Here is a 23,836-nt window from a genome sequence, read left to right as displayed (position 1 = left end):
GCCTGATGATGTGATAGAAAAGAAAATCCCATTTTCTGGGGAGAAATTCAGGCAGGCTGTAGAAATTTGCATAAGTAACAAGAAGCCAAATGTTAATCACCAAGACAACAGGGAAAATGTCTCCAGGGCATGTCACAGACTTTCATAGCAGCCCCTCCTATTACAGGCGTGGAGGTCCAGGAGGGAAAAATGGTCCTGTGGTCTGGGCCCAGGGGCTTCTGCTCTATGCAGCCTTGGAACATGTTACCCTGCGTGTCAGTTGCTTCAGCTCCAGCCACGGCTTAAAGGGGTCAAGTTAGAGACAAAGCCATTGCTTTACATAGGGCAAGCCCCAATCCTTGGCGTCTTACACATGGTGTTGCACCTGTGACTGCACAGAAGTCAAGAACTGAAGTTTGAGAACCTCTGCCTAGATTTCAGAGGATGTATGGAAATGCCTAGATGTCGAGGCAGAAGCTTGCTTCAGAGGCAAGGCCCTCATGGAGAAACTCTGCTTAGGACAGTGAGGAAGGGAAATGTGGGGATGGAACTTCCACACAGAGTCTCCACTTGGCACTGTCTTCTGGAGCTGTGAGGAGAGGGCCACCATCCTCCAGACCCTAGAATTGTAGATTCACTGACAGCTTGCACCACATGCCTGGAAAAACTGCAGTCACTTAATGCCAGCCAGTGAAAGCAGTTGTGACAGGAGCGGTATCCTGCAAAGTCACAAGTGTGGAGCTGCCCGAGGCTGTGTGTGCCAATGCTCTGCATCAGCATGACCTCTATGAAAGACATGGAATCAAAGGAGATCATTTTGGAACTTAAGGTTAAATCACTTCCCTATTGGATTTCAGACTTGCATGGGGCCCATAACCCCTCTGTTTTAGTCCATTTCTCCCATTTGGAATGGGTGTGTTTACCCCTAGGGTATCTATTAATAGAAAGTAACCAACTTGCTTTTGATTTTACAGGTTCATAGGCAGAAAGGATTGCCTTGTCTCCGATGAAACTTTGGACTTGGACTTTTGAGTTAATGCTGGAATGACTTAACACTTTGGGGGACTGTTATAAGGGCATGATTGTGTTACAAAATGTGAGGACATAAGTTTTGAGATGGTCCAGAGGCAGAATGATATGGTTTGTCTGTGTCCCCACCCAAATCTTCTCTTGAATTGTAGTTCCTAGAATTCCCACATGTCATGTTAAGGACCTCGTGACAAATAATTAAATCATGAGGCAGTTACCCTCATGCTGTTCTCATGATAGTGAGCAAGTTCTCACAAGGTCTGATGATTGTATAACAGGCTTCCCCCTTTACTCAGCACTCATTTCTCTCTCCTGCTGCCATGTGAAGAAGGACATGTTTGCTTCCCCTTCTACCATGACTGTTAAGTTTCCTGAGTACTCTCCAGTCAGCAGAACTGTAAGCCAATTAAACATCTTTCCTTTATAAATTATCCAGTCTCATATATGTCCTTATAGCAGCATGAGAACAGACTAATAGAGGAGATGATTGCGTCCTAAGGGTAGATCCCTCATGAATGGAATTAGTGACCTTATAAATGAGACCTAAGAGAGCTCTCTCACCACTTCTGCTATGTAGTACACAGGTATAACACTGCTATCTGTGAATCAGAAAGCAGGCCCTCACCAGACACTGTATCTGCCACCAGCTTGATCTTGGACTTGTCAGCCTCCAGAGCTGTGAAAAAAAAAATCTGTTATTTATAAGACACTCAGTCTCTGGTGTTTTGTTATAGCAGCCCAACCTAAGACAAAACATAAACAAGACATACTGTCATTCAACTCAACTGCCTCACAGTTAGAAACATATGTTATCTCAATTATGTATTTCAGGACGGTCTATTACTATTAAAGAAACACGTTTTTAAACATGTAAGCTGGAACAGCATTACAGCACTATCTTTATGTTTCCTATCAGAGGGCTACAGTTAAGAGCTAAACTGTTTATAATGAGGGACTTCCTAAATCTTCTGGAATAGGTTTAAGATGAACTCTTACATTGAATTTCAAATTATAACGAAGTTCTGGTATTCTAATGAACAAATTATTAAGGTTTTTTTAGTAGTCATTCTCATTAAAGAATAATTGGAACTGAATACACCTGTTTAATAAAGCATAATCAAATACTCAAAAAAGAAGAAAACAATATTCAAATCCAAATCAATAACATTATCTGTGTCTACTTGCTTTCTTGATACTAGCATCAATTCCAACATAAAATTTATAAGGTTAACACTTTTGAAAGAGGAATTGTATATGTGGAAGAATCACAAAGTAAAGTATTGCCAACATTTCTCTTTTTTTTTTTTTTTTTTTTTTTTTTTTGAGACGGAGTCTCCCTCTGTCTCCCAGGCTGGAGTGCAGTGGCCGGATCTCAGCTCACTCAAGCTCCGCCTCCTGGGTTCACACCATTCTCCTGCCTCAGCCTCCCGAGTAACTGGGACTACAGGCGCCCGCCACCTTGCCCAGTTAATTTTTTGTATTTTTAGTAGAGACGGGGTTTCACAGTGTTAGCCAGGATGGTCTCGATCTCTGACCTCGTGATCCGCCCGTCTCGGCCTCCCAAAGTGCTGGGATTACAGTTACAGGCGTGAGCCACCGCGCCCAGCCTCTCGTTCTTTTAAGTTTGCCTTTTGTTTCTTGAAAAAGACTTGCAGGTGTAATTCTGACATTTAAAAATATGATGATTTTTACTTTTAGCTACCACATTTTAAAAGAACAGAATCCTAAATATTTCTCTTGCTGCCCTGTAATTTCCCTCTTCTATAAACTGTGTTTGCAAAGAGGGAGGATTCCACTCTACCTGGGAAGAAAACATGTAATATAAGGGAAAATACGGATTTTGGAAATAAACCTTTGTTTCCTAACCAGCCAGAGCCATCCTAAATTGGAGATAGCAATGCCCAGGTAATAGAGATGCTGAGGTTGTCAGGGAATGATTCAGGATTGCATGAGGTGATGCTGTAAAAACTGCATAACTATATGTTTGGCACACACTTAGCACCCAGTTTGTTACCTGCCTTCACTTTCTCCTTTCTCATTCCAAAAATCTGAGTGTATAAATCCTTTTGCAAATCCTTCAGACACCAAGAGAGTACAAAAAAATCATATATTTAAATTTAGGTTTTATAGACCACAAGTGGTTATCTGAATGCATAACTGAGCAAGCATTAAGTATTGCTGCTTCAAGACAAGAGCTAATAGAATAAAAGGACTAATAAAATGTAAAACAATTTAAAACAGCTCATAGATTTTTAAAAGTTGGATAGAAATGTTACAAAATTGGCTCAGAAACCAACACCCTAAATATGGCACTTTGACATTCAGAAGGAGCCACAAGGTCTCTCTCACCTTCTCCACCCTCCACCATCCTCAACCCTCCAACCCCCTATCTATCCATGCCCCCTCACCCACATCTCTCAACCTTCTGTGTCTCCCAAAGCACAGAATGAAGTTGTTCTCTAAGTCGCTTACCTGTCTAAAGTCCAAATATGCCAAAGAATAAAACAATTACCGCTGGTCCCTTCCCTGAGTTTTCATTAACTGAACTCATATCGCAGAAAGGAAGACTGAAGTCTGTCAATAAAGCAGGACAGATTTTTGTCAATGACAAAAATCTTGTTGGTTCTTTGGTACAAATGGCCTTTGTCCCAGGATACTGTATGTTCTTCAAGTCTATTGAATTCCCCTAAAAATCATTTAGTATCTCCCTAAAATCATCCATCCTTTGCCATCTTCCGTTCCCCTAGGAAGTAGGTTATATAAGCATCTGTACTACATTGGGATACTGGGCACTCACTCGGTGATTCTTCCCTGGGCATGATAATAAATTGCATGCCTTTTCTCCACTAATCTGTCTTTTGTGAACTGATATTTCAGCAAACCTTTGGAGGGTAAAGGGGAAATTTCCCTTGGCCCCTATATAATATTCACACTTAAAGTAACTGAGCAAATATACATAATAATTTTGATCATAAATGCTGAAGTATCCCAATGAACAGTCATAATTAGGTTTCTAGGCATTTAAATTATTTGTTGGTGAAACTGTTTTGGAAATGTTTCTTCCCCATCTTTATTTGGAACATTTGAAAATAAATGTAGAAAATGGATTCAGGTATCTTAATGAGGTAGAGTAACAAATTTGTGTTATTAACGAAAATAAAATGAAAACAAATAAAAATACACATTTCCTCATAGAAGTATTTTTTTCTTAAATTAACAGCATATATTACTTAGAAATTTAATGGTAAAAAGGAAATAATTGTATATGAGCCTTAGATCTGATGTCTATAAATCCTCCTGTACCAGGATATTACTGTGTTCAATTAATGCTCTCCCCATGGCACAAGAGGCCAGGTTACTTTCACACAAATGCTAGCTAATGTGGCCTACAGGGAATACAAACTTACATTTTCTTCGATTTTCTGTGGCTTCCTCTGAATCATTCACCTTTTCCTATCTACTTATTAGTTTGTCATATCCATTAGTGATATTCAACAATTCTGCAGTTTCTGCCCCTTTTTCAGTTCAGAACAAGAAGCTGGTAGGAAGTTGCATTGATTCTTTCTTTTTCTTCTGGAAGCTATCACTACTTTATGAAAATGCTTTCAAGCACTTTACTGCTACATCAAAGACACTGTGCAACAGGTAATGGATAATGAGGACCTATATTAATATTATGAACTGATACTACAGGAAAAGGAGAAAATTACAAATGACTGAATGTTAAGAGGCAAGGTAAAGAGAAAAAGAGTTGTGGACAGAAAGTGACAAAGAAACAGAGAGGATGCAGAACGTTATAGTTCCATAAAAAATCAGTATATTCAATAAAAATTTGCAGAACCATTTGTACTAAGAGCTAACTCAACTTTTTAAAAGATGGCACAATGCTTTGAATAGAAAAGAATTAAGCCACATGATAGAACAAATTGGGATATTCATTTATATAAACTTCTAAAAGTACATTCCTAACTATGTTCTAGCTCAAAAAGGTTTTCATTTTAAGAGTCCATTTCCGGATGCTATTGGATAAAGAGGATCTACTTACTAGTTTTGTAGACTTATGTCAATTACTTGATACATCTGCTTCCTAGTATTCTCTGTTACAACAATGGAAATAATAACATTTACCTCATTTGGCTACTGCAAGTTTTTAATGAGATAAGGCATGAAAAGCTCTGGGGACACTGTTGGTACTTAGTTGTATACTCAGTATCTAGTATTTATCATAAATAGTGATTAGAAAAAAATATTAGTGTTATGTCCAGCATTCCTTCATGTTACGAAAATAGAGACATAGATCAGTGACTTTCCACATGGATTATATTTTAGCCTTACAGATTATTGAGTAAAATATAACTTTTAAGTACTTAATTAGTTGATTCAAATGTTTCATCAAGTTTAAGAATCAGTGTTCCAGATACTTACAAAAAAAATTCATAGACAAATGGTTATAGCATTATATAAATTATATACAATAATATGATCCTTATTCTTCCGCAGACTTATCTATCAGTGTACTTTTGATTTTGAGTTCTGTGGCACTTACTATGACAAGCTCCTCTCTTAACTAAAGACTACCCATCTCTCAGCTCCAAAATAAATTTCACTGTTTCATTAATGCCTTCTTTGATTCCTCTATCAGAAAGCAAAGTATCTTCTGAAATTCTAGAGCAGGATTCAATAAATTTTTTTTTTTCTCTAAAGTGCCAGATAGTAAAAATGTTAGGTTTTGCAGGCTAAGTCACAACTAATCAACTTTTCCCGGCAGCAGGAAGGCAGCCACAAAAAAACAGGAAAACAAACAGGTGTGGATATATTCCAAAAACACTTTATTTACAAAATCAGACAGTGGTCTGGATTTGGCCCAAGGGGCTATACTTTGTCAACCTCTGTCCTAGAAAATCATGTTCTCTATCATTAATTTTGGCACTTATCCTACTCTGGGTTGTGGCTTTAATTAGTGTGTGTGTGTGTGTGTGTGTGTGTGTGTGTATATACATTTGTTAAATGGCACAATGCTTTGAATAGAAAAGAATTAAGTCACATGATAGAACAAATTGGGATATTCATCTATATAAACCTCTGAAAGTACATTCCTAACTATGTTCTAGTTCAAAAAGTTTTTCATTTTAAGAGTCCATTTCTGGATGCTATTGGATAAAGAGGATATATACACACACACATATATATATACACACACACACATATATATACATATATATATTTAGTATCGCCTTAAAATCATATATATACACATATATATACACACACACACACATAGTCACACACACAAACACACACACACAATCTCTCTAAAATTTCAGTCTCCTTTGGAGGATGACAGTCAGAAAAGATGTCTTATACTTATTTGTCCAGGTACTTTTGCAGAGTACTTCATATAGCAATGCTTAATTATTTACTGACTTGAATTTATGTAAGGTATGAGAGCCAAGATCTAGCTGTCATTAGCATCTTACCTGTACTGAAACACTGGCTGAGGCATTGACTCTTGGGGTGCTATAATGGCCAGCCTCATCTTGCTGAGTCCTTATTCTCCCTACCTGTAAATGAATATAATCTATCCTACATGACAATATGAGGATTCAAAATACTATATATAAAACAGAAAACACACAGAAGACACTTAAATGACATCAATAATTATGTTGGCATACGTTTTAATTGGAACAAATATCTCTAAGTCATTATAACAGAATGATTATTGTCTTGCTCTTTGCAGTAGTTTTCAAATGTGCTTATGTGTGCTAACATGTCTAAATGGAATTTCCATCTTAAAATTCCCTTAGGTTGTATTCCCAACTGGTATTACTAACTTTATAGCTAAGTGAAAATTTCACCACTTAAACATTTTTGCAGCATCAATATCAGCACTTGAATCTCCTCATATATGTGCCAGAAACTAGAATTTTATCCATCTTGAAAAGATCCACATTATTTTAATATTTGTTTATTTTCTGACCTTCCTACTTGGGTCATGCTGGGAGTACCAATATTATAACTCATAAATACTTCTGCACAGAATAGATGCCTCAGGAGTAAAGAAGTTCTGCCTCAATATATGCCAAAAATAAAGGTAGCGATAAAAATTACATTATTATGATTATCATTTATTGGCTACCTACATTATTTCTCCAACAACTCATAAAATAAATTTTATTATTTCCAAAATGAGAAAACTGGGCTCTAAAAGTTACATATCTTGATTTTGGTCAAACAGCTTAGAAATAGCTTAGCTGAAATTTCATTGAGGTATATCTGTCTTCAAAGTCTCTGATCTGACATGTGACATTGAGATTGAAAAAAAAGGAGAAGAGAATAAAGAGATAACTACAAAATAAGACTGACTACATAGAGAAGATGACATGAGAGGTCTACAAAAAAAAAATGGCTCAAGGACATGAATTGCTTAACCTTGCTTTGAGATATGTTTGATATCTGGGTAACTCAAGACTAAAAATGACTTACCTGTTCTATTTACAGCCATTTCTCTAACATCCAAAATAGTGTCTGGATCACAGCAGGGGAATAAATAGTTGTTAAAGTATTGCATTCTATGGCTTAAAATATGTCAGAGGCTTTATTCAAAATCGCACTTCACTGTGAATTTGATATATACTCATCTATGAGAAATTCTCCAGACCCTACTCTATTCATACACTCACTGATACCCACAGCATGGGGTTTCCATGGGAGTCTTGCCACCTCTCACACATTCTATCCCTACAACCTTGCAAACTGAGTTACAGGAATGACATCCTGGATTTACTGTTCCTTTGGTCCCTACTGGTTCTCCAGCCTCCTTGAATCCATAAGAGGTTGTTACTTTCTCTAAGCTTCCTAGCTTGGTTCCAGGTAACTCCTTCAAATACTAAGGAAGCCTTATCATTCCTGTTGACTTTGTGTTGTAACAGACCCAAACTCATTATACCTGACTAGCCTCCATTTTAAAAGATATTTATCAGACTTTGCCTGTAATCCCAGCACTTTGGGAGGCCAAGGCGGGAGGATCAAAAGGCAGGAGATCGATACCATCCTGGCTAACACAGTGAAACCCCGTTCTCTACTAAAAATACAGAAACAAAAATTAGTCAGTCGTGGTGGTGGGCGCCTGTAGTCCCAGCTACTCGGGAGGCTGAGGCAGGAGAATGGCATGAACCCAGGAGGCGGAGCCTGCAGTGAGCTGAGATCGGGCCACTGCATTCCAGCCTGGGCGACAGAGCAAGACTCCATCTCAAAAAGAAAAAAAAAAATTATCAGACTTTTCCCCCCAAGAATATCTTAAAATTTACTGCAGCATGAAATACTTTAAATTAATACTATTGAAAAGGTACATTGTGTTCAACAGATTAAAATCCAGACCCTTCCAATGACAAGATGTGTAACCTTGGGCAAAATACTTCACCTTTGTTCTCTACTCTGACCATCTGTAAAATAAGGATAACCATAATGCTTCCTCATAAGGTTTTAAGGATTAAATTAATTAAAACATGTAAGGTATTAAAATGATACCTGACATATAGAAATGTTCAACAAATGTAAGTTATTCTTACTTAAAGCTTATCTTCATAACTTTACTTAAAAGCCACTTATTTGGTCCAATGTCTTTAAATTCACTTATTATACACAAAAGACATATTTGTTGTTTTATTACTTAGGGCATTAATCTATAAAACAGTATAATTTTACTGAGTGGCTAATTTCTAATTATAATCAAAAGTTAAAGTGAGCTTTCCTATCATCCTCCAGTGGTTTATTCATTTGTTTATTTATTAAACTGTGGGCACAGACAGGAAAGTTCAGTCCTGAGATAACTATGGGATTCTCCCAGAGGTAGATCTCTATGTATACCTTGATTTCCCACTCTGACTTCACCTGAAGAGATATTGACAAGTTACATCATGAACAATAGTTCCAATATTTACATTCAAAACCATTGTTATCCTTGAAGTATTCTATGCATTTGTGGACTTTCCTAAACTTGAAATAATCCATGATAGAGCAGCCTTAAATAAAGAACTTAACCAGGTCACATACAAAAAACAGGAAGAAAAACTGAATATGTTAACTTGATAGAGAAAACAAAAGACATGTGAACTGTCACCATATAGGTACAGTACGTCATTCAAACAGGAAAGGGATTCATTGCACGTGGCCCCAGGAAGCTGAACAAAGACTCTAGGTAGAAGCAAGAAAATTTCAGTGACAAGTAGGACTGCCTTTAAAAGAACAGTCTTCCTCAGTGTGTACACTTAATAGATGGTGGTTTATTGAACATAATGAAAACAATACATAAAAGTGGAAACAGATGTCCTCCAACTTTCTTGCAACTCTATAATCCACCAAAATGCTAAAGATGACGTCAATATTAATACATTATTATTCCCAACATCTACCACTTTATAGAATATTCAGAAACTGAGTATTTATGTAAAATCAACTATAATAGAATGTTAAGAACAAATAAGACATTGTAAACACAATGTTCCTGAAACTTTAGGAAAATTATTCTACCTATCCAGAGGCGTCAGAGGAAAATTTGAATGTGGTGTTTCAGTTCAGTTTAGAAGGTGAGGTTAGAGCTAGAAATGGAAATAGTAGGAAGTTAGATTCATTTCAAGATAAAAGAACAGCATGACCAAAGATTTGGCAGTAGGAAGTAGTATGAGAATGGACGAGGCATGGGGACAGTTCAATTTGAGTTGAGTATGATGGTAGTGGGAGATGAACATGAAACAGCTGTTTGGAATTACATCATGCAGCGACTGAAATGTCAGTCCTTGGACCTAGGTGGTGGGAGTGTTAGTTAACGGAGGTGCACTTCAGTGAGAGTATCTGATGCCATGTACAGAATTAACTGGTAGGGTGAGAGACCAGAGGTGGGAATACCCACTAAGAGACTATTACATGACTGCAGGTAGTATGTCAAAAGTACCTGAAACCTCTGGCAACAACAGAATAAAAGGAAATAATTTTAAAAAAATTATTTCAGATGTACGCAAGTCCAGAGAAAGGGTGGTCTCAAAAGCTTCTAGGTTAGAATACTGCTGAGAGCAATATGAAGAATGAGGGCGACAGAAAGAGAGAAGACAAAAAGGAAGGAAGAGATCACAGGATACTGGAAGTATCAAAGGCACAGTAAAGAGAAGCTGTCCTGCAAACATCTAGAAATATCTGGAAATGCCTAAATGTTGAGGGAAGGTCAGGACTGCAGCAAATGGCTTGGGAGTTATTCCTACTGAGGTGAAAGCAGAGGTCAAGAGCAGATAAGCTTTGTCAATCAACAGAATGCAGGCTAAAGAAAAGCCCGGCCAGGCTCAGGGACTAATGCGTATAATCCCAGCACTGTGGGGGGCCAAGGCAGGCAGATCACTTGATGTCAGGAGTTTGAGACCAGCCTGGCCAAATGGTGAAACCCCATCTCTACTAAAAATACAAAAAATTAGCCAGGCGTGGTGGCGGGCGCCTGTAGTCCCAGCTACTCAGGAGGTTGGGGCAGGAGAATCACTTGAACTCAGGAGGTGGCGGTTACAGTGAGCTGAGTTCACCTCATTGCATTCAATCTGGGCGTCGCTGTGAAACTCTGTCTCAGCAACAACAAAAAAAAGCCCAAAACAGAAACTGGGGAACACATACTTATATTGAATAGGAGGTGAAAGGCGAGCTGGAGAAGCAGCAGTAAATGAGCAGTGAGAGAAGTAACAAAATAAAGAATACATGAAAGCCAAAACAGAAGTTCAAGAAGCATTCGGCATAACACTGCCAAAGTTTATTGACAGTCCAAAGCAAATAATTTGGAGTCTAGGAGGTCAATGATGCTCTGATTATTAAAGTTAACAGTTGTTATGCCTTACTAATAAAGAACTCATTGTTTCAAAACAAAATATTTTAATACAAGGGTATTATTTTCATCCTTTAATGAAAGGCAAAATAATTTTGAGAGTACTTTGAAAGTACTCTGATCCCAAATAATTTTTTAAACAATCTCAATTTGATCTTATTGGCCAATAGTTTTCAACCATATCGATCACCATTCCACCACAGGTATCTTAAAATGTAGACAGGCATTTTTGACTGTTACAATGACTAAGGGAAAGCCACTGACTTACAGAAAACAGAGACAGATAATTGTTATGGACTTAATGTGTGCCTCCAAAATTCATGTTGAAATCCTAATCCCCAAAGGAGTGGTATTAAGATGTGGGGATTTGGGGAGTTAAGTAGGTCATGAGGATGGAACTCTCATGAATGCGATTAGCACCCTTATAAAAGAGAGTTCTCACTCTCATCCCACCATGTGAAGATATAAGAAATCAGCAGTCTATAACCCACAAGAGGCCTTCACCAACACCTGCACCACGCCAGCACCCTGATCTCAGATTTCCAGCCTCTAGAACTGTGAGAAATAAATTTCCATTGTTCATAAGCTACCTAGTCTATAGTTTGTTATCGCAGCCCAAATTTACTACGAAAGGTCACAGACACCCAATGCTCTGCAATGAAAGAGACAGTCCTACACAATGAAGAAGTTCCCCACTCCAAATGCCAATAATCCCACCTGTTGAAAAATACTGTCACCGACTGCTATTTATCACTGAATTTGCCTTTCATATATTTGAGAATTGATGGAACTTCAAATCCTAGAATTTTTGAAAATCATTTTTAAAATGAGATAAATAGTAACATCCCTTTGAAACTTATCAAATGCATGCTTTGTAGTTTTATCGTTTATTCTTATCTAGTTACAAAAGATACAGCTCTTCAAGTTAATTACATACTAGGGCAGCTGCTTTGTATAAAGTACCATTCTTTTACATATTAGCTTCAATAAAAATCTGATTAGAGATATTAACTAATTAATAATGATACATATTGTGCTAGGTGGAGAAACAGCAAATGCTTGTAATAAAATTCTTTCTACAAAATACCAACATTTTATATAGATCTTTATTTATCCAAACAAACATTTCATTTGTGTTCACCACTTACACAAAATATTTTCTATTGAAAGTTGCTATTTTAGTGCCAAATATTATATAAAACTAATCACCAGACTCTATAATTGAACCACATAGACATTTTTGTAGAACTATCATAACTGCACAAAATCTTTAATGGAAGTACCTTTAAGCCGGTATCTTGTAGCTGTTGTTCAACTGTCCCATAGGATTTTCATGAGGTCCTTTGAGACTTCAATGAATATTAATGTAAACATTTGCAGGAGTTTTAGTATTAGGTCCGAAAAATTATTTCTAAAAATATTTGCTTGATTTATCAACACTGATATTTGTGAATATGTTGAAATTGTCCATGATGCACCTAAGTCCCAGTTAGTCCAGCTCCAGCTGGACTAGTTTTATTATAGTCAACTCCAATTTGTTTAATTTTCTCCTATATTTTTAATGATTATAGTTGATATCTAAATGCGCAGACCCTCCACTTATTTACTAATTACCAAATACATGTGGTATTATTTATTCCTCTCGACAATGGTTCATTTTAAGTTAGTCTCCCAAATTATGATTTTAAACAGCTGGATCTCTCATAGAGGTAGACTTGGTCCCTGGATTCACCACTTAAAGGAGCAACTGAGAAAATGAAGCTTTTTCACAAGTTAAAAAAAAAAAAAATTCCATTATTCACTGAGAACTACTGTGCAGTTGTTTCCCAAAGTATTTCTTAATCACTTTCATCCAAACAGTTTTGAGAAAGCCTGGGACAAACCAGGATGACCTCTCAAAGGGAGTCCACTTAATAGTTTATTATGCAATTCAACTTTGTTGTGCCATCTAATGGCAAATTCGGCATTTCAGAGTTTCCAAAAATCTACTAAAAATAAGCCAGTGATGCTCGTGACAAACTAAAACGTGTAAAGTCAAATATTTAATATCTAACACTAGTTACTGAGTTATTTCTACGCATGTGCTCAGCACAGTGCTATTTCACAGATATTATCTCCTTCAATGTTTACAACCAACATATAAAATCGGTTATTATTCTATTTTTACACATGAAGAAACTGAGACTTAAAGAAGTTTAGCAACTTGTCTTTGTTGACAAGTGGCAAAGCTAAGATCAAAACCCAGACAGGTTGGACTTCAGAGCACCTCCTCTGCCCTATCCTTTCCCAAGTACCAGCTCCACAGGGGTTCCCAGATCAATCAGATATACCATCTACTCTCAACCACCATGTAGCCCAGGAAGACAGATAGGATGCCTTCCCAAATAATTGTAATTCAAGGTAATAATGTAAGAATCAGCGTAAGAGAAGCCTAGATCAAGTTACGAAGTAGTTCAGATGAACACAGATTACTTCAAGATGTGGAAACCAGGAGGATACTTTTTATTTGGGATGGGCTGGAGGGAGAGGAACAAAGAGCAATAAAAGAATGTAATTACTCTTTGCTGCATGCCACTCCATTTATCAGATACAGTAGGAAACAGCTTTGTTATCTTCTTTGATGTTCAGAACAACCATACAAGTACTACCACAACATTGCATAAGATAAAGCCAGTCAGTGGCTTAACTAAAATTTATATCCAGTGCCCCTGCATTACGGTCTGCCCTTTTAATTTCTTTCTTTCTTTCTTTAATTTTCTTTTTTTCTCTAATTTCTTTCTTTTTTTCTTTTTTCCTGACCACCTTGAGTAGGTCACTCTTTGATGTTTGCAGCTCATGGGCACCTTTTGCTAATTTGTCAGACCAAAGAGAATATTTTCCTATTTTGCACAAATGAGCATCATAAACTAGATGATTAGATGCAAGACAAGGAAAAGGAATCCTCAAAACAGCCTCAAAAATTCTGTTCTCAGGGCAGAGTTCATGCTGGATTTCCTGCCAGATTCAGAGTTGAAGGCAGGAGACACTTGGCTTGCTAATTTTTATTTCCTCCTCTCCCCACTTCCCTCCAGTTCAGCCTCCCTCCCTCTTTCCTTCTTTCTATAATCAGTTGTTCTGAACCATGATATGCCAGACACTGTACTGGGCTATGGAGAAAACAAAAGGTAAGATCTTTGCTCTTATTTAGCTTCACACAAGGCAGAAGCTGTATTACATAGTAGTTAAAGCCAAATAGATCGCATGGATTGCTTGTCCCAGCCCAGTCACTTACTAGGTGTACCAGCTGAATAAGCTATGAAACTTTCTGGGCCTAAATTCTTTGTTCTGTAAGTATGGATATGGACAGATCTACCTCACAGGGTTGTTACGTGCTATCAGACAGTAGTAGCACAGTGCCTGGAATATGGTGAGCATTACAGAGTTGTCATTATAGTCGTTATGTACTACAGTTACTTTATACTCTTAGGAGTGAGTGGATTGGTTTGTCCAAGGTGTAGTAGAAACTGCAGCTCAAACTCTTCTCTCAAATGATGGAAACCAATTCATTGACAAAGACAGTCTTCAGAGAAGGATCATCCTCCCCTCCTAACATGAAGAAAAATCCTTCATTACCTGTTTTTATACATTAAGGATCACTATTAATGAACAAAAAACGGGCTGAATACAGGTTCCTGAGAAAAGACACTCTTCTCAAATTTGCCTTTTAGCAGATCTTACCAACATTTCTTACAACTGAGGAGTTCCTTTCAAGTTATTTGGGATATATGTTTCTTCCATCAAGAGGAGAAAAAAAAAGGGGGGGACTAAAAGGCAAATGGGATACAAGAAAAGATTAACCTGGATGACTGCCTATATGAGAATTTCTTGAGAACAGAATTCCAGTCTCATTCATCTTGGTAACCCTGGTAGGGTGTCTAGACTGATTATAGGGGCTCAAATATAGCCTGTCTAAATTCTAAGTGTTTACCACACACTTTATTCTTCCCAGTAGCATTTCAGAGTGGGTACCACCAATCTCATTTTATAGATAAGAAAAAGGAAAAGCCCTGATTGTTAAACAACTACTCAACCTTACAAAAGTGCAGAACCAATCTGTTCTAAAGTTAATTCCCTTTTTCCATGTGAATGTCTCAAAAATGTTTGGTGAATGAATACAGAATTAAAATCAAATTCTGGAGATGCCTTTTATTTCAGATCCATGATCCAGGAATATGACTCTAGACAAGGGAGGTTTCTTTAGGTAATGTTTCTCTCCTTCCCTTTAAAAGAGCTCAAAGCCAAAAATATAAGCCAGACATTATCAAAGAGCAAATGAATGTCTAGAAATAAACTGAGCATTTATAAAAGGATACACTAATTTGAACTTTGGGAAACAGGTGTTAAAATTTCAGATCACTTAATATTAAAACATGCCTTGGGGGAAAAATGTAATATGTAACTGCAAACTGTTGATGTATTTACAAAAAATAGTTCCTGACTTTGTAAGTTGTTACACAATACACTGAGTTTCTTATGGTTATAATCTTTCCTTTCCACTGAGATCATTCAGTCCCTCACTTGGATTGCTTTAAATGTAATGTGCTCAGTTAGAAGTAGAAGCTGGAGTTAGGATTGCTTCACCGGGGCTAAATATTAGTCACTTTGCTCAACCCTCATTTGCCCTCTGCAGTCCCCACCCAACTCTCGTTTTTCAGCCACACTCCACCAAATGCATACTTAGTGCTTGTGGTTCCAGTGACACAACACATTCAAGCTAACCTGTCTGTGGAAAGTTGGCAACCCTCTGAGTTCAGACTGGGGTTAGCCATGAAGCATGGGGTGACAGGAAATGGCATCCAATAGTCACTCCTTCCTCTGGTCCAGTCTTTTTCACATCACCTTCATCACTGCCCGCTATTTTATTCTTCTGCTGCGTCTCCTCTGGGACCCAAGAGGGAAGAAGGACATGAAATAACAGCTGTCCTAATGCCACTAACCAGCCCTCACGCAACGCAGCCTAGTCCTACTTATTTCTCCAGGAAAGGCAATCAAAAAACAATTATAGAGAAACCACTCCTCATTTCCTCTTCTATGTCTCTCGTGTGTGTGTGTGTGTGTGTAAAATTTTAATTTCCCTGGAATTGGAACTACAAAAGTCCCTCCTCAGCCCTACCGGGAAAGTGGTATTGGGCACGACCGCCCTTTCCAAGGCAGTCTGCAATCGTTTTCGCGGAAGTAGAGGAGAAAAGCGGGTAGAGAAGGGAGCTGCGATGCAGCATCTGTTGGGAAAACAGTTCGCACGTGAGCGGGCTCGCACGTGAGCGGGCTCGCAGCCTGTGGCGCCACCTGACCGGGCCTAGTGCCCCCAGTGTAGTGCAGTAGCCCAGGAAGCCCAGCAGGCACAGGCCCTCCTGAACCCTTGCCAAGTCAGCGCTCCCTTTCTGCCTGGGCTCAGGCCTCGCCCGCATACACTTTTCCATCTGCTTCCACCCCTGCCATCCTTCCTGGGGACCAAAAATGAAGAAAGACAACCCCCACGCCCCAATCCCCCGGTATTTCGTCTTCCCCTCGCAGCCTCTTCCTGTCCTGATCATCTGCTCAAAGAGAAGACATTCCCTACACACACTCTCACCACCCCCACCTCCACCTCCACCTTCTGCGGCAATGAAGCCACGCTACCCTAGGGGGTTCGGGGGCCGGATGCTGGCAGGGCGCGCACTAGAGACACGCAGCACTGCAAGCAGCCCTCGGAGTCCCGTGAGCCAGGGAGACTGGGGTGCACCGCGCCAAGCTGAGTCTAGGTGTAAAAGCCGAGAGCGTGGGTACCTCCTGGCCGAAAGCAAGCGGGGCGTTCCTTGCCCCGGACCCCGCGCACCCCCAGCAGCTCCCGGGCCGCTGTCGGCGCTCACTGGCTGACGCGAGCTCTCCTCCCGCGGCCGCTTCAGGGTTTTTTGTCTATATAAGGGCTCGCTGGCCAACTCTGCGTTGGCACGTTTGTCACAGGCTGGCCATTATTTGCACACACGCGTGCGGCTCCGCGGGCAGCTCGGGTCGCAGACGCAGGCTTTCGCTCCTCTTCGCCTGCGCCGCCTCCTCGTCCTCCTCCTCCGCCCCCTCCCTCCCCAGCTGTACTTACTTTATCTGGTCTCTGGCGCAGGGTGGGCGCTGCAGCCCTCTGTTCCCCGCAAGCCGCAGCCGGTTCGCCTTGCTGTCAACGGGTGAATGGAATTATTTATTTATTTATGGCCCCTGACGTGTCCTCGCCCGCCACAGCCAGCGGAAAAGGAGGCGGCGGCGGGAAAGGGAGGCGCGGCTGCTGAACGCCCTTGTGGGTGCGGAGGAGCGCGCGCCGGGGGTGGGGGCCGGACAGACTGCGGTGGAGGCCGGCCCGGGGGGTGGTGGGGGGGAGCCGCCTCCCGGTGCCTGGAGACCGACTGAGCATGCTCCAAGCGGCTGTCAAAGCTATAGGCAATTTGTCTATCGCTCGGGGCACTCCACTTCGGATTTTAGTTTTGACCAAGGAAGAAAGCCAAAAGGCAGGTAGATCTGTCGTTTCAGATGAGTCGTGACTTGCTGTATCCGAAGTACTCTGTAGCCTGACCTAGGAGTCAGGTGTGGGGTAGCTCTGTCTAGATATCCCAGAGAGTTGTGTAACCCATGCATGGGAGAGGAAAGCATGCAAAAAGAGAAGAGTCTGGCCGAATGCAGGGAGAATAGGAGATCCTCACTGTGAACTTGCAGTGAAAGTGTTGAGCCATTTTTCAACTGAGGCCTTTTTGGGAGAAGGAGGTAGTGCACTGTTGGAGATTAGACTCACAAACCAAATCACTTTACAGAAAAAAATAAAGTTGACACCATAGGAGGAAGGGCATAGAAAACAGCACCAAAAGACATTAAAAATAAGGATTTTTTTTTTTTCAAATCATTTATAAGTAATTCCTTTCATTTTTGGTTTCTCCAATTACTTAGTTCTTCAAACCAGCATTTAGTTATTTGACAACGAATAGTGCTAGAGAAAATGGTAATTCTGCAGTCATTGGTTTGGTCTCTTCCCCTGTCTAAAATATGCTTCTTGGGAAAGTTGGAAAGAGGAAGGGCTGGAAGAGAACGTTTAACCTACCCCAAAGATTGGGTTTCTTTAATAACTTTAATTGCCACTTTAGAGAAAAAGAAACTATCCAAAAGAATAATTGTAGGTTTTGACTTGGCAAGTCCTATTGCAGTTCGTCTACCAGTTTAACTAGCTTTCTCCTCCTTGATTTCACGATCATCCTTTTAAGATGTGTTCTATGATTCTTCACATCTTACAAATTTATAAAAAGATAGTTAAGTCATTTGGGTAAATTCACACTGTCTTTTGCCGCAGCTAGTCTGTTGTAATGGATAAAATTTGAATTTCAATTTCTGTAGCTATGAAATAAAAGTAATATCGATCTTGGGTTGATTTCATAAGATTTAAGTGAAATAATATACATGAAGTGGCTGGTAGGCATAATACAAGATGAATAAATCATGCTGATTAATAACTTCAAAATTATTGGAAGATAATTTTATTGAAAGAATGATATTTGAAACTAAAAAAAAGGCAGAAAATTACAGAAAGGATTTTATATTTTTAAGCTAAAAATGCTTAAATAGACGTTTGTGTAAGACATAATAGGCATTTTGATAATGATGGAATGTCTAGCAGTGACTCTAAATACTTCATTTAATTACAAAAAAGTTAAACATTTCAAAGAAACAACATAAAGGCACATTTCAAGGTCATATTCTTGAGTGTTTGCTATTGACATTTTTCCTGCTCATTCATCACTTTTATTTCCTGTCAAAGAAGAGGAAAAAGACCATATGCTTTCTGAATTTCGATCCTATTCTCCCTTTTCCTTCTCTTTGATTTTTCTTTTTTGTTGTTTTTTTCTTATAGTCCCATGTTCTTGGCTTGTTTAACCTACTGCTGAATGCCAAACATCACTACTTATAGCATGATATCATAACCTTCTTTTTAAGTCTTGTTTTTTCAACAATTAAAATTCTGGATCTAATTTACCTGCTGTCACAGAGTTAGTATTTGGGAACTCATTTCTAAATTGCTTTGTTGTGATAACTAGGTATGTCACGTAAAATTTGATTTGACTAGAAAGGAATCTGAAAGGAGGGAGAATCAGCTAAGAATAAATTCAGCCAATTTATCCTATTACTTATAGTTTAATATTGTTAAGAAATGGAGAAAAAAATACAATTTAGGGAAAAAACAAGCCACATGATTAGAACTTGGAATGCTCTGGTAAAATGTTTGCCTTGATTTCTTTTCATAAGCTGAAATAACAGTGAGAGAAACAAATAGCAATACACTTAACATTCTAGCAACACATATTCCACAGGTGAGCAAACTGTGAATACGTACATGACATATATACTCATGAAGTCCACATGTCTTTTACTATATACCCACATCCTTGTGGTTTAGGTTCTTTGTCCCTTCTTCATTCCTCAGTCATGCACAATCTTCTCACATTTTTCCGTCTTTTATCATTCACCGCCCTCTTTCCCATATCAAACTTGCCTAAGCCTTTTTTCTTCCTTTAATGCCCAGCAAATATATCATCACTTCTACAGCATTTTAAGGATTCCTTGTTAACAAATAAGGATTAAGTTCATCTTTCTCTGTGATCCTGCCCATAGAAAATGATTTAGTCCTCTATCTGGGGCATTATCTTTCTGCTTCACATATGACTATATTATAATATGATTTTTGTTTCTGTAGCCCCAATATATTAGGTTATTTGAAAGTAGAGATGACATTTTATTCATCTCTGGCATTGTCACAGGCCTTTGAACCAGAGTGACTCCATCTTGAATAAGACCTGAGTAAAATGAGGCTGAGACTTATTGAGCTGCATTCCCAGGAGATTAAGGCATTCTTAGTCACAGAATAAGATAGGAGGTTAGCACAAGATGCAGGTCATAAAGACCTTGCTGATAAAACAGGCGGCAGTAAAGAAGCCAGCTTAAACCCACCAAAACCAAAATGGAGACAAAGGTGACCTCTGGTCCTCCTCACTCCTCATTATGTGCTAATTACAATGCATTAGGATGCTAAAAGATACTCCCTCCAGTGCCATGACAGTTTACAAATGCCATGGTAAGGTCAGGAAGTTACCCTGTAAGGTCTAAAATGGAGAGAAACCCTCTGTTCTGGGAACCCTCCGTTCCCACCCCTTTCCCAGAAAACTCGTGAATAATCCATCTCTTGTTAACATGTAATCAAGAGGTAATAATAAGTGTTAGCAGCTGAGCAGCCCATGCTGCTACTCTGCCTTGGGTGTAGCCATTTTTTGTTCCTTTACTTTCCTAGTACACCTGCTTTCACTTTATAGATTCACCCCAAATTATTTCTTGCATAAAATCCAAGAACCCTCTCTTGGGGTCTGGATCAGGGCTCCTTTCTGGTAACAGAATCATCTATCATGTAGCACAAATCCTTGCAGAGAGAAGGGTAATTAGTAGTGTTTGCTGAATGAAGAAAAGAGATGACAGTGTGGCTGTAGACAACACATATGTGGTAGAAGCTATTGGTGCTCTCAGTATCTATGATCTGCATGGCTACACACTTCCTGGCTTTCCTTACAGTTATATTGGGACAATGCAACTATGTAGTTCTAAAAGAGTATGAGTGGAAGTGACATGTGTAATTTCTGTTAAAGGGAGTTAAGACCCAGTGTGTCTCCTTCCTCACTCTCTTTCCCTACCACAGTACCATGTTTCTGATGAACTAGCTACAAAGTGGAATCGCTGAAAAAGAAAGACTGCTTGAATTGCACTGTACTTTGTGTGAGCAAGAAACCATTATTTTAAGCCTCAGAAATTTCAGGCTCTATTTGTCACGGGAACAAAACCTAGCCTATTCTGACCAATATAAGATATTACTTAAAAAGACTGTAAATCGGCCAGGCACAGTGGCTCATGGTTGTAATCCCAGCACTTAGGGAGGCCAAGGCAGGTAGATCACCTGAACTATTGGTGCTCACAATATTTATGATCTGCATGGCTCCACACTTCCTGGCTTTCCTTACAATTATATTGGGACCATGCAACTATGTAGTTCTAAAGCATATGGAAGTGACATGTATAAGAAGTTCAGGACTAACCTAGCCAACATGGTGAAACTCCATGTCAACTAAAAATACAAAAAAATTAGCCGGGCGTGGTGGCGGGCACCTATAATCCCAGCTACTTCGGGAGGCTGAGGCAGAAGAATCACTTGAATCTAGGAGGCGCAGGTTGCAGTGAGCCGAGATCGTACCACTCACTCCAGCCTGAGTGACAAGAGCAAAATTCCATCTCAAAAAAAAAAAATTGTAAATCATAATGGCATAAAATCCCCAATGAAACATTGAACTTTTGAAAATGCACTAATGTGTTCTTAAGTCAAAACTAAAAATATCGTCTCATGACCCCGAAATTCATATAATAGCATTTTCAGAGTAAGACTGTGAGATTAAAGTAAGGGTGTGTGTGTTTATAAACTACACACAATAGAGTCATTATAGCTAAGTACAAAAGACCAAATGTCCCAATGCTTCCCTCAACTTGGGTGAAAACAAATGTACACCTGTTCCAGTGGCAACATACTGTGGCTGAGATTGCAACTGGCTAGCAGCTGTGAATATGATTGCTGTAACCTGCTTTCACAGACTATACAAACTATAAAAATGTATCTCCACTGCTTCTAGATTTAAATCTTGAGTATATCTATATAGGCTACTTTGGAAATATCTTCTATGAAAAACTCCCATAGAATTTTGGGGAAAGACAATCTAGTCCAATTCTATAAAGCATATAAAAGGGGAATCAATTGCATTGACATTGCTGTATGGTATGCCTTTAAATAATAGCACACAAGGGTCTTTGGTTTAAAACAAAATGGCTTTTTTGGCTCCAAAAATCTCTCAATGGATTATGTATTAAAACACTTATTTGTTGGGGTATTTTTCTAAATTTACATTTTATCAATATTATCTGTAAACTAAACTTAATGGATTCTGGGTGTTTTACAGATGCTTCACCACGTAAATATTCTGATTATTTTGAATGCATATAAGATTAGAAACTTAAATTAAAAGTTATCATCAGACTGTAAACTTTTCAGGCAGAAATCTTGTAAATGGTGGCTAATGAGTATTAATAATACATTTTATGAAATGAATCAATGATGACTGAATGTGTTATCAAGAAGCTAAGGCTTTAGTGCTTTTTTCTGTGCAGTTGATCTTTGTTGGGTTCCTTAAGCTCTCTGAGTCATAGGTTTTTACTTTAAGACCTTAATAATTATTAATAGCTTCGCTTTCTAAAATTCAGTGATACTTGTGAGCACTTCAAGGGTGCAAAGATCCACAGAATTTATGCATAATCATAACTAATGAAGAAAACATTTATGTAGTTTTTTTTTTCTATTAAACTAAAAATAAATGTTTACTTCTCAGATTTTGGAGAACAGTGTTAATTAGGATGCTTTGTAAAATGTGACCATAAATTTACCCACTTAATTTTTAATATTTGTATTACTTGCCATGTACCTGGAATGTCCTTGAAGGGTTAGTCATTGTTTGCATCAACATAATACCTCATAGGTCACAAGAGAGTTTCACGCAAAACACTCTCAACTGCAGGAAAGTTTCTTAGTAAACTGGGCTTTCAGCTGCTGTTGTTTCGTTTCATTGCTCAAAGTTAAGGCCATGTTGCCATTCTGTTTTCCATTCAGGAACTTTTCTTCTGCTTTCCATCTGGCAGGAATTTTTGTGCCATTTTGCTATACAGGCATACCTCAGAGATAATGCATTTTCATTTCCAAACTACCTGAATAAAGTAAATATAGACATAAAGTGAATTACGTGAATTTTTTGGTTTTCCAGTGTATATAAAAGTTATGTTTACACTATATCATAGTCTGTTAAGTGTGGAATAGCCTATGTCTGAGAAAACACTATATGTACCTTAATTAAAATTATCTTATTTCTAAGATATGCTAACCATCATATAAGTCTTCAGAGAGTCATCATCTTTTTGCTGGTGGAAGGTCTTGCCTTGAGGTTGATAGCTGCTGACTGATCAGGGTGGTGGTTGCTGAAGTTTACCGTGGCTGTGGCAATTTCTGAAAATGAAGTTTGCCTCATCAATTGAGTCTTCCTTTCAAGAAAGATTTCTCTATAGCATGTGATGCTGTTAGATAGCATTTGATCACTAGACCTTCTTTCAAAATTGGAGTCAACCCTTGCAAACCCTGATGCAGCTTTGTCAACCAAGATTATGTAATATTCTAAATCCTTTATTGTCATTTCACCAATAATGACAGCACCAGGAGTAGATTCTACTTCAACAAACCACTTTCTTTGCTCATCCATAAGAAGCAACTCTTCATCTGTTGGCAAGTTTTATCATGAGATTCTTATGATAAAATGAGCAAATTTAGTCAGCTTCAGTCTACACTTTTAATTCCAGTTATCTTGCTGTTTCCACTACATGTGCAGTTACTTCCTGCACTGAAGTCTTGAACCCCTCAAAAGTCATCCATGAGGGTTGGTATCAACTTCTTCAAAACTACTGTTAATGTTGCTATTTTGACCTCTTCCTATGAATCATAAATGTTCTTAATGGCATCTAGAATGGTGAATTATTTCCAGGTTTTCAATTTAGTTAGCCCATATTCATCAGAGAAGCCACTATCTGTGACAGCTATAGCCTTATAAAATATATTTCTTAATTGATGGGACTTGAAAGTTGAAATGACTCCTTGATCCATGGTCTGCAGAATAGACAATGTGTTAGCAATTATGAAAACAATGTTCATCTTTACATCTCTATCAGAGCTCTCAGGTGACCAGATGCATTGTAAATAAGCAGTAATATTTTGAAAGGCATCTTTTTTTTCTGAGAAGTAGGTCCCAACAGTGGACACATTTCCATTTAAATTTTCCATGTAAATGGAGTTGT

The 23,836-nt window shown here is 38.6% G+C and overlaps 1 protein-coding gene across 3 annotated transcripts in view; it reads right to left on the bottom strand.

Annotated features, from left to right (window-relative positions):
• The window catches only part of SLC16A7 (solute carrier family 16 member 7), a 183,877-nt gene extending 166,676 nt beyond the window's left edge, over positions 1 to 17,201 (bottom strand). For 2 of the 3 annotated variants that reach the window (XM_008003863.3, XM_073020905.1), the window contains exon 1: positions 16,983 to 17,201. The gene's annotated coding sequence lies outside the window, so the exon portion shown is untranslated. Of the gene's footprint in view, positions 1 to 16,672; positions 16,930 to 16,982 lie in introns of those variants that run through there. The other variant, XM_008003865.3, reaches the window with a different exon arrangement.
• Between the last annotated feature and the right edge of the window lie 6,635 nt (positions 17,202 to 23,836).

Source organism: Chlorocebus sabaeus, chromosome 11 (assembly GCF_047675955.1).
Source record: "Chlorocebus sabaeus isolate Y175 chromosome 11, mChlSab1.0.hap1, whole genome shotgun sequence".
Taxonomy (NCBI): Eukaryota; Metazoa; Chordata; class Mammalia; order Primates; family Cercopithecidae; genus Chlorocebus; species Chlorocebus sabaeus.
The sequence above is the reverse complement of the archived record's forward strand: the minus strand, read 5'-3'. Positions and strand labels throughout refer to the sequence as shown.